Genomic DNA, 14,364 nt, shown 5'->3' with positions numbered 1-14,364 from the left:
AAATAGAGAGTTAGTGGGGGAAAAGTGAAAAGTGGAATAAAACAAAGTGGTTACATGAGAAAGGAAAACATGTTATTTTCTGTAATGGGACATTGTCTTAGTCTATCCAGGCTGCTATAAAAGAATACCATAGACTGGGTGGCGTATAAACAACAGAGATTTGTTTCTCACAGTTCTGAAGGCTGGGATGTCAAGGTCAAGCACTGGCAGATTCAGTGTCTATGAGAGCGTACTTTCTGGTTCATAAATAGCTATCTTCTCACTGTGTCTTCATGTGGTAGAAGGGGCAAGGGAATTCTCTGGTGTCTCTTTAACAAGAGCATTAATCCCATTCACATGGGCTCCACCCTCATGTCCTAATCACCTTGCAAAGGCTCCGCCTGCTTATACCATCACATTGGATGTTACGGTTTCAACATATGAATTGCGAGGGGGGGGCATAAACATTTGGTCTAGCAGGCATCTCTGAGAAATTTTAAGAGTAGCCCAAGTAAAGAAAACATGGGAGACCCCTCAAAGGTAACTGATTAAATAAACAAAGGCATAGCCTTATTATGGAATACTATGTAACAGTTAAAAAGAGTAAGATAACTGTGTATTTACTAACATGGAAAATCTCTAAGGCATATTGTCAAGAAGAAAAAGCAAGCAAAAATTACACTATAACAGTTTGAGACTATTTCTTTAAAAGAAAAATCTCTCAAAACAGCTTTGTGAACTCAGATATATAAAGGAACCAAGATGAATAGGAAAAGGCTTTGAGGGATATAGACCAAATCGATCATAGTGGTTCTCTCTAGGTGGGGGAATAGAATAGGGAGTCAGTGGTCAAGGGGCCCTTTTATTTTATGTGTACCAATTGCATTTTTACAAGAATGTATCCATGTAGTACTTGTATAATTAAAAATATACACAGTGGGAAAACAGAAAATCAATAGACATAGTGCAGATATGCAGAAGAATTTTGGGGTCATTTTTGCGTCAAAGAAGGATTTACTACTAGATTGCTGTAAACAGCAACCTTGACTCACAAGCATTTGTTGCCTGCTGCTTTAGGGTGGGGAATGAGGCCTAGCAGCCAGCTAGGCCCAATGCTAAATAAGAATAGAGAGGAGTAATTAGGACATATGACATGACCCTTAGAGGTGTTTTTTTTTTTAAACCAGGTTTGTTAGTGCTGGTTGCCTGTCCAACCTTTTATTTTAGCCCCAGAGCCCTCAGATAGTTAGTTCCTGTAGCCTGTATCTTACAGCATTTACAGACCCTGAAAACCTAGCGTCTTCAGGAAATGTCCTCATTTTGCCTTATCATTCTGCTCCTTAGTTAAGTCCTATGCAAAGGAACTTGAGTGAGAAGGCTGGGACATGTGCAGGAGGGGCCATCCTGTGGCCTGGGCCAGAGTGTACTAGGCTCCTGTTGGACTGGCTCAGTGGTTTGTGTTCTTGCTTACCTCATAGAAAACAAAAAAGCCTTGAAATTCAGAAGTTAGCTTAGTAATTAACTAAAAAATATTGAAGATTTTCTTCACCTCAGTGTACATAAATAAAAAGAATCTACTATCCATGTCTTAATAAGTTACTCATATGTTTTAAAATAATCTCCTAAAGAGCTCCCTCAGCAGTGACCTATTAGACCATGTCACATTTATTGTGTTAGCAAAATAAGATAAGTCCTTTTCTCACAATGTTGGGTTGAAGTCCTTTAATGTTTCAGCTGGGGACATAAGTACAATTAATTTTATGTGCCTGGGCCTTACCCAGGAAGGATGGGACTGTCTCATTGGGTAGACTGGTTGGTATGGCTTGGGACTGAGAGATACCATCAGGTGATTGGCCCTGAGCTCTCAGGACTCCTTAATAAACCACTCAACGTCGGGAAACTTGACACTCATGTGAGAAACTAGGGCTTCATTTCCCTCTCACTTGTCTCTTTTACCTGTATCTGGCCTCACAGTCTTCCTGATCAACTTTCACTTATCTTTGATTTGTCTAGGGAAATAGGATTTAGGAGACAAAGATGGGAGGGGGTGGGCTTATATCTGTTTATAGAGGGTATGGATGAATCTGCTTTGCTCATTGATGTATTTTAAATACCTACAGCAGTTCCTGTTACATAGTAGTTGTCCAACAAATATTTGTTGAATGAACAAGTGAAATTATAAACTATATATACTATAATGTTCAGTGTGTTTTAGTAACAGCAAAGAGGTCAATGTGAATACAGTTTAGTTGAACAGGGAAAAGAATGAAAGAAAGCGAAATCAGGGAAGTATGTAAAGGTCAGTTCATGTAGGATCTTTTAAGCTGTGGTACAGACTTCGGATTTTTATTCTAAGCATGATGGGAATCCTTTGGAGGGTTTTGAGCAGTTACATGACATAGCAATAGCTAAAATTTATGGTTCCAGGTACTAGGCTAAGTGTGTTGGGTGTATCAACTAATGTAATCTTCAAGCATATCTATAATATAGCTACTAATACTATCTTTGTTTTAAGGATGAGAGAAAGTTACATAGATTAAATTTCTTAGCTAAGGTCATACAGTTGGAAAGTGATGGATCTAGAATTATAACTATAGCAGTCTAGCTCCAGACTTGCATTCCTACTCTGCATTATACTGCCTTTTTCTATATCATGTCAATGATCTGATTTATATTTTAAATGGCTCCCTCTGGCTGCTTTGCTTAGAGCAGACCATAGGAAGACAGAAGTAGAGGTAAGGTAGTTAGGAAGCTGTTGGAGTAGACATGGCAACAAATAATGTTGGCTTGGTAGAAGAGATGAAGAGGAGGCAGATTTTGAATTTATTTCAAAGGCAGCGGAGATGTAGAGGAGATAGAATCTGCATTTATTTTGAAGGCAGTTTACTGACAGACTGGATGTGGGGTATAAGAGAAAGAAGAAAGTCAAGGATGATACGAAGATTTGAAGGTAATATATAAATGACTTTTAAAAAGATTTAGTTGTTTTGTTTTTTAAAGATTTTTTGATGTATTTATTCATAAGAGACAAACAGAGGGAGGGGCAGAGACAGAGGCAGAGGGAAAATCAGGGTCCTCGATGGGAGCCAGATGCGGGACTCAATCCCCAGACCCAAGATCATGCCCTGAGCCAGAGACAGACACTCAACCACTGAGCCACCCAGGCGTCCTAAGATTTAGTTATTGTTGACATAGAAATCTCCTGGTGTGTTTGGAAGCACTTTCTTTATTTTTTAAAGGTTTTATTTATTTATTTGAGAAAGAGAGCACAAGTAAGAATAAGGGTAGAAGGAGAAAGGGAATGGGAGGGATAAACAGAACTCCCTGCTGAGGGAGACCCACGCAGGGCTTGATCCTAGGACCCTGAGATCATGACCTGAACCTAAGGCAGCTGCTTAAACAATTGAGTCACCCAGGCGTCCTACTTACTTTCTTTAAAGTGAACACCAGTGGAGACAAGAATTAGCTAGTTCTTAATGACAATGGAAACCCCATGGGTGACTGAGCTTAGTGTTTGTTTCATGCTTAATCGTCCATATGTAAATTGACTGTTTTGGAAGTGGTACATTCCTCTCTTTTCCAGTGGTCTTCTGAGCCTTGAATATTTCTCACATTGGATGGTAGTATTTTTTAAAGATTTATTTATTTATTTATTTATTTATTTATTTATTCATTCATTCATTCATTCATTCATGAGAGAGGCAGAGACACAAGGCAGAGGGAGAAGCAGGCTCCCTGCAGGGAGCCTGATGAAGGACTGGATTCTGGAACTCTGGGATCACATCCTGAGCTGAAGGCAGACGCTCAACCACTGAGCCACCCAGGCATCCATGGATGGTAGTATTCTTAAGGAATTCTCAATAGCTTCTCCTGTCACTGTCTCCCCTTACCTGGTTCAGAATTTTTGAGAAAGGTTACATTAGCTTCATTAGCGGTATAGTGTTTGGAGTGCTGTGTCCTGTGAGTCAATGATGGTTCAGGACTACTGTTCCTACTACCCCAACTTTGTCACACTACGGTTAGGCCCACATTTCAAGCCTTCTTTGCTCTCTGGGTTGACTATATTCCTTGTTTCCTCCAGTTTTGGGGTCTCTTCAGTCCAACTTTGGCATCTGGGTTTAACTGCATCCAACAGAATCCACTTTACTCCCAAACTTTAAACTTCTCTTCTCCCCTTAACTTGGTCTTAGAACCTTGTCTAATGATGTATACCTTTAATAAACTATTACGGAAGCTACATTCACAATGATGTGCAACCATCACCAACTATCCATTTCCAGAATGTCTTCATCTTCCCAGATCAAAATTCTGTGCCAATTAAACATTATTTCCCCATTCCACTTTCCCACAAGTCTCTGGCAACTACTATTCTACTTTCTGTGTTTATGAATTTGACTATAATAGTTATCTCATATAAGTAAAATCATACAATATTTGTCCTTTTGTGTCTTATTTAGTATAATGCCTTCAAATTTCATCCATGTTGTAACCTGTGTCAGAATTTCCTTCATTTTAAAGGCCGGATAATATTCCATTGTATGGATATATTACATTTTATTTATCCATTTATCATTGGCTATTATTAATAACGTTGCTATGAATATAGGTGTACAAATATCTGTTTGAGCCTCTGCTTCCAATTCTTGTGGGTATATATCCAGGAGTAGAATTGCTGAATCATATGGTAATTCTATTTTTATTTTTTTTAGGAGTAACCGTATCATTTTAACAGCAGTTATACTATTTATATTTCCACCAGTAATACACAAGTGTTCCAATTTCTCCACATCCTCACCAATACTTGTTATTTTCTACTTTTTAAATTTACAGGCATCCTGATAGGTGGGATGTAGTATCTCACTGTGGTTTTGACTTGCATTTCCCTAATAATTAGTAGTGCTGAGCATCCTTTCATGTGCTTATTGGCCATCTGTATGTCTTCTTTAGAGAAAGGTTCAAGTCCTTTTCCCATTTTTTAATTGGGTTTATATTTTTGCTGTTGGATTTTCAAACTTTTAAAAATTTTAGGACTCTGTGTTCAAATGAAATATTTCAGGAAAGCTCAATATATAAAACAGATTAAAACAAAGATGCCCCACGTATAGTTGGGTAAGAGATGGAACCTACCTCTTCACTCTTCATTTCCATGGCCACCCCTGAGAGGGCTCCTTGTCACCCCTAATGCTGTGTCTTAGCTCTTTTGGAAAACTACTGCCCCTTGGCATTTAGAAAGGAATCCACGCTTCAGAATATCTGAGGAAATATAGATATGCACAAAGAAAGAGTCACCTCTATGTTTTACCAACTTCAAATATTGACCATGACAAGAGAAATGTGGTGCTTTTTACTGGAGCATGTTAGTGTTATTTTGTCACTTAGTTCCCAAAGACGCACTTAGCTATTGATCTTTCTACATATCAACGGAAGCTCATAAATTATTGGGGAAATGTCAACAAAAATGAAGAAAATGACAGAAACTCTTCCAGACCCAGAGAAAGACATTATTTGCAAATTCATGTCCCCCAGTATCAGGAAAATCCCCAGAGGCAATAGGAATTTGTGAGAGCAAATAAGCCACTGATCATATTGCTATTTATCACAGTTGCTCAATTCTACTTCAGCCTTCAGACCTTGTTGAATCAGGAGAATTTTTTAAAATGAGCATTTGTAGAGTCTAAAGGGATCTTTGAGTTCAAAAGTAAAGTTCTGAGAATAGTTCTGTTATTCCCAGCTGGCCCTCAGCCAAGTGATTAAGACTCATTTCCCTTTTCAGGGTCCTACTTCCTGCTTTGGGTGACAACCTTTCAAGATTTTCGTGTTGTATATTCAGGGTCCCCCCACTCATTATCCATAGGAATTCTCTTTCATGTCATCTTGAGAAGCAAATTTCCCTTCATAAACAGACCACATGTGTTTGTGAGCAAGTGGGAGACCAATCAGTAGCATGGTATTTTACTTACCCTGAGTTCTGAACAATTGAGAAATTCAAAGGAATCTAAAGATAATCTAAAATATCACCTTTAATATGGATAAGGTCTGGGGTGAAGGACACCCTATATAGATCAATGAGCAAGTGGGCTTTCTAATACTGTGCCCCTGTGTTAGAGAGACTTATCCCCTTGGTCACAGCCTGTGCCATACCATTGTAGGGCCTTCACAGGGTCAGGCCCCTCTCACTGTTTGGCAGAAATCAGAGCAGAACACAGCTCCTTTGTAGTCTGTCATATTCCAGGAAGAAGATGTATGAACAGAACTGTGCATGCACATTTCCTTGTCCCAAGTTTGACAACCAGTTAATTTATTTCTCAGTCCCCTCCTCCCTATATCACAACACATGGAAAGATACATCTGGAGTGGGAAGAAGAGACTCCCCTAATATTCCCCAGTTTATTCCAGTTTATTTTTATCTTAAATCACTAAGTTTAACTGTTGAACAATTTCTATAGAGCAGGAGGTCAGCAGTTTATGACAGTCCTGCTCCCGCCTTGATGAAGCTACTTCCCCAATAGCAATCACTGGGAGTGCTGATGGACAATGTAGGTGCTAATGCACCCAGAAGGCTCTAAAATGTGTCTGAAGACTATATTGATTAAATTAACATCAGGATCATGCCATACCTAATGATGAAAATTCATTCTCTATTTTTTTTAAAAGATTTTATTCATTTATTTGAGAGAGAGAGAGAGAGAGAGAGAGAGAGAGAGAGAGAGAACCGGGAGGAGAGGGAGAAGCAGGCTCCCCACTGAGCAGGGAGCCTAACGTGGGCCTCAATCCCAGGACGTCAGGATCATGACCTGACCTGAAGGCAGATGCTTAACCTGTAGAGCCACCCAGGCACCCCTCATTCTCTATTCTAATAACCTTTTCATATGATGTCCAGCTATATTGTCTTAAGTCATCTATCAGAGGATATACAGTGAGATCAAAGGACATTAAGACAATACAATAATAATGTACAACAGTTAGATGCCACTCATTTGAGTACAGTCTGTCCTTATTACAATTCTCGGGGGACATTAAAGTTCAAATATTGAATTCCCTTGCACTTTTCACTGAAAATCCAGAGAATAGTCCAAATTTCTTAAAATCCAAAGAACTTAAAGTTCAAAATGAAGCTTGCTTGTCCTCATGAGTAAAATTTCAAGGAAATTAAGGACCAAAATATATCCTCTCTTTCTTCTCATTCTGTTCAGTCTTAACTAGAAAGGTTTCAAGGCCGGTGTCCTATTGGGATTTTTCAGCAGCTTTAGCCTGTGCTATTACTTATTGGAATGGTCACTTCAAGGCCCCAGAGTTTATAGTAGTTCAATGCCAAGTCTCTGATGTTACATAGAGTTCAAAGAATTAATAGAACCTATAAGATAATCCTATCACTGGCCCCATAATTTTCAATTAACAAACTAACAAGCTATGATAGCCACCTTGTAGCTCATATGGATTGATCCTTGCTTCTTACAATTCACCCCTTTTGGAATCCTTTTCCCTTATGTGTGGACTGGACCTAGTGTCTTGCTTTTAACAAATGGAATATGTCATAATGATGGGGTGTCACTTTAATAATTAAGTTACAAAAGACTGGCTTCATCTTAGTACTTTCTCCCTCTCTGCCTCTTTTCACTTGTATGAATTGATGTCAATTGCCATGTTGTGAGCTTCCCTAGGAAAAGGCCCATATGGCAAATAATGAGGCCCTCAGCCCAATAGTCTGAGGAACTAAATTCTGATACCAGCCATGGGAGTAGGCTTGGAAGTGGATCCTCCCTTAGTCGAGCCTTGAGGTGATTGCAACCTTGGAAAATACTTTACCTTTGACATAGAAGGTCCAGCTAAGCTGCACCTGATTCCTGACCTACAGAGATTGTGAGATAATTAATGTTTTTTGTTTTAAGCCACCAAATTTTGGGATAATTTGTTATGCAATAACAGGCAGCTAATATAGTGGCCAATACCCAAAGAAGTTGTTCTGGACAAAATTATGTTGTCTATGTCTAGTACTCAGAATTGCTAAAGATTGTGGTGGAAACTCAATATTATCTGAAGAAAAAAATAATAGATAGAAGATATCTTGGTTTTAGCCTTGCTAGGGATGCCAGTCTACTTATATATCTGGATTCCATGATCTGTGAACTTCAATCAAATTTGGAGAAATTTCTTACTGGTTAATTTTGGCCTTGTGTATTCAAAATCCAATTGCATAACTATAAGAACTAGGCTCTTGGCCTAATGTAAGCATCTACAGACTGCCAAGTTTAAAGTATCTTGTCTATATACTGAAGTCCAAGGCCTATAACCATGTGACCTGGCTCCACCCAGACATCCTCCTCGTATTATTTTAGTCTGCTAATTCTAGTGCTAGTCTGTTTCTCCATGTTCTTGGTCCAGTGCATGAGGTGTTTGGATTGAAGGAAGTCCAATGAATAACACTTTGAATTCTGAATAAATAGATATTTAAGAAAAAAGAGAACAGAGGATGGGAAATGAAAATAACCCCTTTCTCAATTAAGCTGATATTTTAAAATGTAGCTTATATCTATGGATAAGTGAGCTTCTTAATACTGTATCCCAGACTTATTTACCCAAAGGTAGCACTAGACCATCACATAGCCCTTCCCCTCCCCATGGATATATATGTTCCTATAACACTTTCTACATGGAGGAGCAGAACAGAATACACATTCCGTGTTGACAGCTTTACTCCCAAGACTAAGAGTTGATAAAGGGGCTAGGACAAATGCAACAGGCTTTTTCTGACCACTTAGGTGAGTTCCGTCTTCCTGGGAAGAAGTGAGGGGAGTCATGGAAAGCAATACCAGAAGTGAGTAAATGTTCTCTGCTTTTCATATCAGATAAGGCTGATTAAAACCCTACCAAGGTGATAATGCATGATTATCATTCAGAGTCCTCCAGGGGCTAATGTAAAGTAAGAAGATGCTTAGAGATGGGGATGGCCAAAAGGTCTGACTCTTGGCAAAACTGTTTAATTGATGATGTAATTTTATGTTCTACTGCAAGTCTTTTCAGCACCTGTTCCACTTCCCCTGTCCATTTACTCCAGAAGCCAGGATCTCTGTCAGATGTACATCAATTGGTAATATTCAAATGCTCTGGCTCTATCAAGATCAGTCCCTTTCCTGATAAAACAATATATACATAGTCCTCTTTTGGGGCAATACGTTGTAACCAGCATTTTTGTGTTTTACTCCAAAAGTATGAATTTTAATACTATATGACAAGTTGATGGGGAATTATAAACATAGACAGCCACTCCTAGTAAGGCTGGCTCTGGTTCGTACTTAAAGTTTTCTGAATTAATTGTCCTATTGCCTGATGTAGTACCTTTGATTTCAAAGGCAGACTTAAGCCAGGACCCATGAAAAATTCTATTTTCTTGGATAAAACCATTTCTTGTTTAGAAGACTTACACTCTCCCATAGTCAAGAGCCTTCAGATTTGGGTTTATTGGAAAGCTAGCAAGGATGACAACCCTCCTGAAAGAGATTATTAATTGAGGAATAGGGTGGAATTCTGTATTGTTAATTTTGCTTGGATGAATATATGATACAGCCCTTTTATCTTATACAAAAAAGCTTTGCCAGTGTCTAAAATGTGAAAATCCACAGCAGCCAGATACCCTAGGCAGGATATTTTGCTCCTCTGGAAAAGACCAACTTATATCTAAAAGATTTATCACGCCTTGTGCACCATAAGGGTGTTCAGAAATAACTATGGAAAGTCACATATTCTTAGAAAAAGATGGGTTCTGGCTGATTTTGTTCTGTGTTCAGCCTTTTTGTGTTTATCAATTCTGAGAAGCATAGAGGTATTTTGCGCATTGCTGATAACACCTGCATTCCCCTTCTCATGCATTATTTCTTATCAAATGCATTTGACTACAGTACAGCGCAACATTTACCCTTGGCCTCACTGTGACAGAACATTACGATCTTTTATGCAGCTTATGTGGGTCCATATATTTGTTCTATGTGTTTGTGTGTGTGTGTGCGCGTGCATGCATGTTCCTGTTGGGGGGTAAAGGAAGGGGATGCAGGGAGGCAGGAAGCTAGGGAGGTTGGAATGACAAAGGCTTATTTGATTTTATTCTCTGTTTTTTTTTTTCAAAATAACATTTTCAAATATCTTGACCTGGAAGTCAATTTCTGGAATACCTGGCAGAACCCATTCTTCCTTGTCTTTCTTTTACATGTGGAGCCAAACACAACCAGTCAGGCCTGGATCTATACCAGATAGAATAAGGGTGTGCCTGCAGAAGGTGGGTATAGCCAAACTAAAACTAGCTCTCAAATCTCTTTCTTTGAGGTACAGCAGTTTTGGTTTCGTTATTTTTCAGGACAAGTATTTTTCAACCATCTTCTTAAAATGCATATGTATTATCTGGTGGAAGTAACACATTAAATTATTATCAGCAGGTTAGGAGGTAATTCAATAGGTTTGGCAAGCAGATAGGGCTTTGAAGAGAACTGGGATAAATGTTTTTATGGGAAGTGTCAAGGGGATGATCTGGAAACCATAATTATAATTAATACTGCCATTGCAATCAATCCTACCCCCATCAGATCATCATCATTTATTGGATGCCTAATATGTACCTGGTATTTTACAGACATTACTTCATTTCCTACAACAGTCCTGTGAAAGTGGATACCACTAGTATCTTAATTTTGCAGTTGAGGAAACTGAGGCTTAGAAGAAAAGAGTAATTTGCACAGTTTTTCTCAGATAGAAGATGTGAACTCAGGGTTCTAACTCAAGTCAAACAGAAGGCAAGTACTGCCATGGGAAACAATCTAATCAGGGTGTATGGAACATTGCCTTCTGAAACATTTTGTTCAGGTATGCTCAGCTTCTAGTCATAGGTGAAAAAAACCTGAATAAGCTAATTAACTCAAATGCTATAAAGTCTCACTAAGATGAGGAGGGGGCACTCAGGATTTGCAGATTCTGGTTTGCATTGGGCACCTACACTAGGAAACCTTGTTGATTGTGGGAAAACACAAGTATGATGATACAAATTTAGAATTTCACCGTAAAGATCTTAAATCCAAGCTGTGGCAGGTCCCTACCTTGTAATAAATGAATTAAATTGCTTGCTAACTGTTTGGATGGGGGCAAGTTATTTTACCTCTTAACTCTTAGTTTTTTCATCTGTAAAATAGAATTACTAACCTATAGAATTGTTGAAAGTATCAATGTCTGTGAGTGTATTGCAAACTGTGTAGGGTGGTACATAGGTACACAGATTATAACAGATGGGTCATAATAGAAATCTCAGTTGTTGATCAGTAATATATTTTCTTTCTTGAATTTAGTGACTGACCATGGGGGGAAAAGGAGACTAGTGGTTCTCACAGCTCTCCTTCTTCTGTTTGGTTTATGCAAGTCTCTTCATCCTGTCAAATACAAGCACTCATTCATGTAGCCTGCTTGAGTTTAGTTTCCATTGGATGCTTTGCTCCTTTGGAAGGTGAAGGCATTGGTTAATGAAACTGCAACAACATATGGTTTGAATGAAAATCATTTATATAACTCTCTGACACTAGTATATGGGAATGTCAGTGTCTGGTATACCAGAGATAGGGAGAGACTATGGCTGATACTTACAAGCCAAGGTCTAAGAGAAATATTTCTAATAGTCTAACATCTCCATACAGCATGTTCATTTAGTTTCTGCACTGTAGTGAGAACATACTCTTCTCAGTGCTATCTGTGGAAGAATTTGGAGAAGTCACTGGATTTTTCTTTGGCAACTCTAGCCTTTTAATAATAACAACTGCCATTTATAAGTAGTTACTATGTGTCAAGAATTGTGTTATATGCTTTACAAGGTAAATATAGTCCTATTTAATCCTTGTAACAAGTCTTGGGCTGCTTTATACAGAGTGCTTCCTATGTGTCCTGTACTATGCTATGTACTTTCTGTATGTTATCTTAATATTCACATTAAATTGATGAAGTAGGTGCTATTATTATTACTGTTTTATAGAGAAGGAAACTAAGACCTAGTAGAATGAAATGATTTGCTTAAAGTCACACATGTAGAAAATAGAATTGAAAATTGGAATATTTAAGAAGGATTTTGAGTCTTATTCACACCAAGATGTAGTGCTGGTTTAAGGAAGATGGAGAGAAGAGAGAAATTTCTGGTTCAGGTGGAATATTTTTTATCTGATCATTCATTCAACTCCTTTCTTCAAGTTACTCAGATTAAAATGTTCAGAGTCAAGGGGAAAGGAGAAAAATGAGTGAGAAATATCAGAGACAGAACATGAGAGACTCCTACCTCTGGGAAATGAACAAGGGGTAGTGGAAGAGAAGGTGGGCAGGGGGTGGGGGTGACTGGGTGATGGGCACTGGGTGTTATGCTATATGTTGGCAAATTGAACACCAATAAAAAATAAATATTTTTTAAAAATTAAAAAAATAAAATCCAAAAAATAAAAATAAAAATAAAATGTTCAGAGTCATCCTTGGCTTTCACACCCACATTCAGTCTATCAGCACATCCTTTAAAATATAGTATATACATAAGCTAAGCACTCCTCCCCACTTCCACTGCCACCACCTTACCCCAGGACACAATAATCTTTCATTTGGTTGACTGCAACATCTCCCTTCTTTTGCCCTTGTCCTCTATGGTACGTGTAGCTAGCTGTCCATCAAAACCCATTTAACTCTATATATCCACAGGAATATAACTGGATGCACAACTATCCTGCTGCTACACATGCCAACATTGCTTGCAGTTAGGAGTAGCCATGTGACTAAGTTCTCATCAACAGAATGTTAGAAGAAGTGACATGTGCCATTTCTGAGTCAAGGGTTTCTGACATTTGGGCTTCCTCTATGACCTCATCTTCTTTTTTCTGTCTGCTGGAACTTAGATATCTCGATAACCTGGCTTTGACCTTGCAGATCATGACAAGGCCCTAGGTAATGGCAGAGCAACAACTTGGAAAGGTCCATGAATTACCATGAGCAATAGACTGGCTCTATAGACCTGAACTGTTCACATTAGGGCTAAGTAAGAGAAAAACAAATTCCTTTGTTCCTTAATCTACCATAAGGTTGAGTCTCTTTGTTACAGTAGCTTAGCTTTTCCCTAACTAATTCACCTCATATAGTCTGTTCTCTACACAGCAATTAATTTTATAAAAATATAAATCATATCATTTTGCTTCTCTGCTTAAAACTCTCAATGGCTCCCTATTTCTCAGGGTGTAAAAGCCAATATCTTTAAAATGACCTACAAAGACCAACAGGACTTGTCCATATTCCCACATCTATAGTACCTCTCTGAATCTTCTTTAATAATTTTCTTACTGGCCTCTTCTAGTTTTAAACATGTCAGGCACACTCCTACCACAGGGTCTTAACCCATATTGTTCCTTCTACCCAGAAAACTCTTTCCCATATATCTGCATGACTCATTTATTCACTTCATTATGGTCTTTGCTCAAGTATTGTCTTTACAAAGAGACGTTTCTGGACCACCCTATATGAAATAGCATCCCCATCACTAACTAGCCCTAGCTTTGGTTTTCTTCATTGCACTTATCACTGGTTGACATATGTGCTTGTTTATTATCCACCTCCTCCATTTAGAGTGTGCACTCCGTGAGAACAAGGAATTTCTTTTTTTAAAAAAGATTTCTTTATTTGAGAGAGAGAACAAGTGAGGGGAGGGGCAGAGGGAAAGGGAAAGGGAGAGAAGCAGACTCCCACTAAGTGGGGAAACTTACCCAGGGCTTGGTCTCATGACTCTAAGACCATGACCCAAGCTAAAATCGTCAGATGCTCAACTGACTGAGGCATCCAGGCACCCGAAGAACGGGGGGTTTCACTCACCACTATATCTTTAGTGCTTAAAACAGTGCCTCGCACATAGTAGGGACTCAATAAATTGTAAAATGAATGAATTTATTCATTAGTCCGCCACAATCTACTAAGTCAATTGATCTCAGACTTCAGTGTACACAAGAATCACCTGAAGTGCCTGTTAAATGCTGACTCCTGGGGCCATGTCCATTCAGATTATGATTCAGCTAATCTGGAGTGGGTGCCAGGAATTAGCTTATTTTAAACACATACCCACACCTATAATTATGATATGGATAGTAATATGATACCTCTTTGAGAAACACTGCACTAGACTCTAAGCTCCATGAGGGCTTTCTGAATATTGTATCTACAATGCCTTGCATAGTGCCTTACAAATAGTAGAGCTCAACAAATACTTTTTTGACGGATCAGTGAACAATTATTTATTGCAGTCTCTTAGGCTCCAGGCACTCTGCTAGATGCTGAGACTACCCCAGTGGAAGTACCTCAGTCCTTAAATCCATTTGTCCAACAGTCCAAATCCCTTAG

The 14,364-nt window shown here is 38.6% G+C and overlaps 1 protein-coding gene across 1 annotated transcript in view; it reads left to right on the top strand.

Annotated features, from left to right (window-relative positions):
- The window catches only part of SMARCA1 (SWI/SNF related, matrix associated, actin dependent regulator of chromatin, subfamily a, member 1), a 312,201-nt gene that overhangs the window by 268,314 nt on the left and 29,523 nt on the right, over positions 1-14,364 (top strand). The gene's annotated exons all lie outside the window — the stretch shown is intronic.

Source organism: Nyctereutes procyonoides, unplaced genomic scaffold (genome assembly GCF_905146905.1).
Source record: "Nyctereutes procyonoides isolate TBG_1078 unplaced genomic scaffold, NYPRO_anot_genome, whole genome shotgun sequence".
Lineage (NCBI taxonomy): Eukaryota > Metazoa > Chordata > Mammalia > Carnivora > Canidae > Nyctereutes > Nyctereutes procyonoides.
Note: the sequence above shows the minus strand (reverse complement) of the source record. Positions and strands in the feature narration are given on the sequence as shown.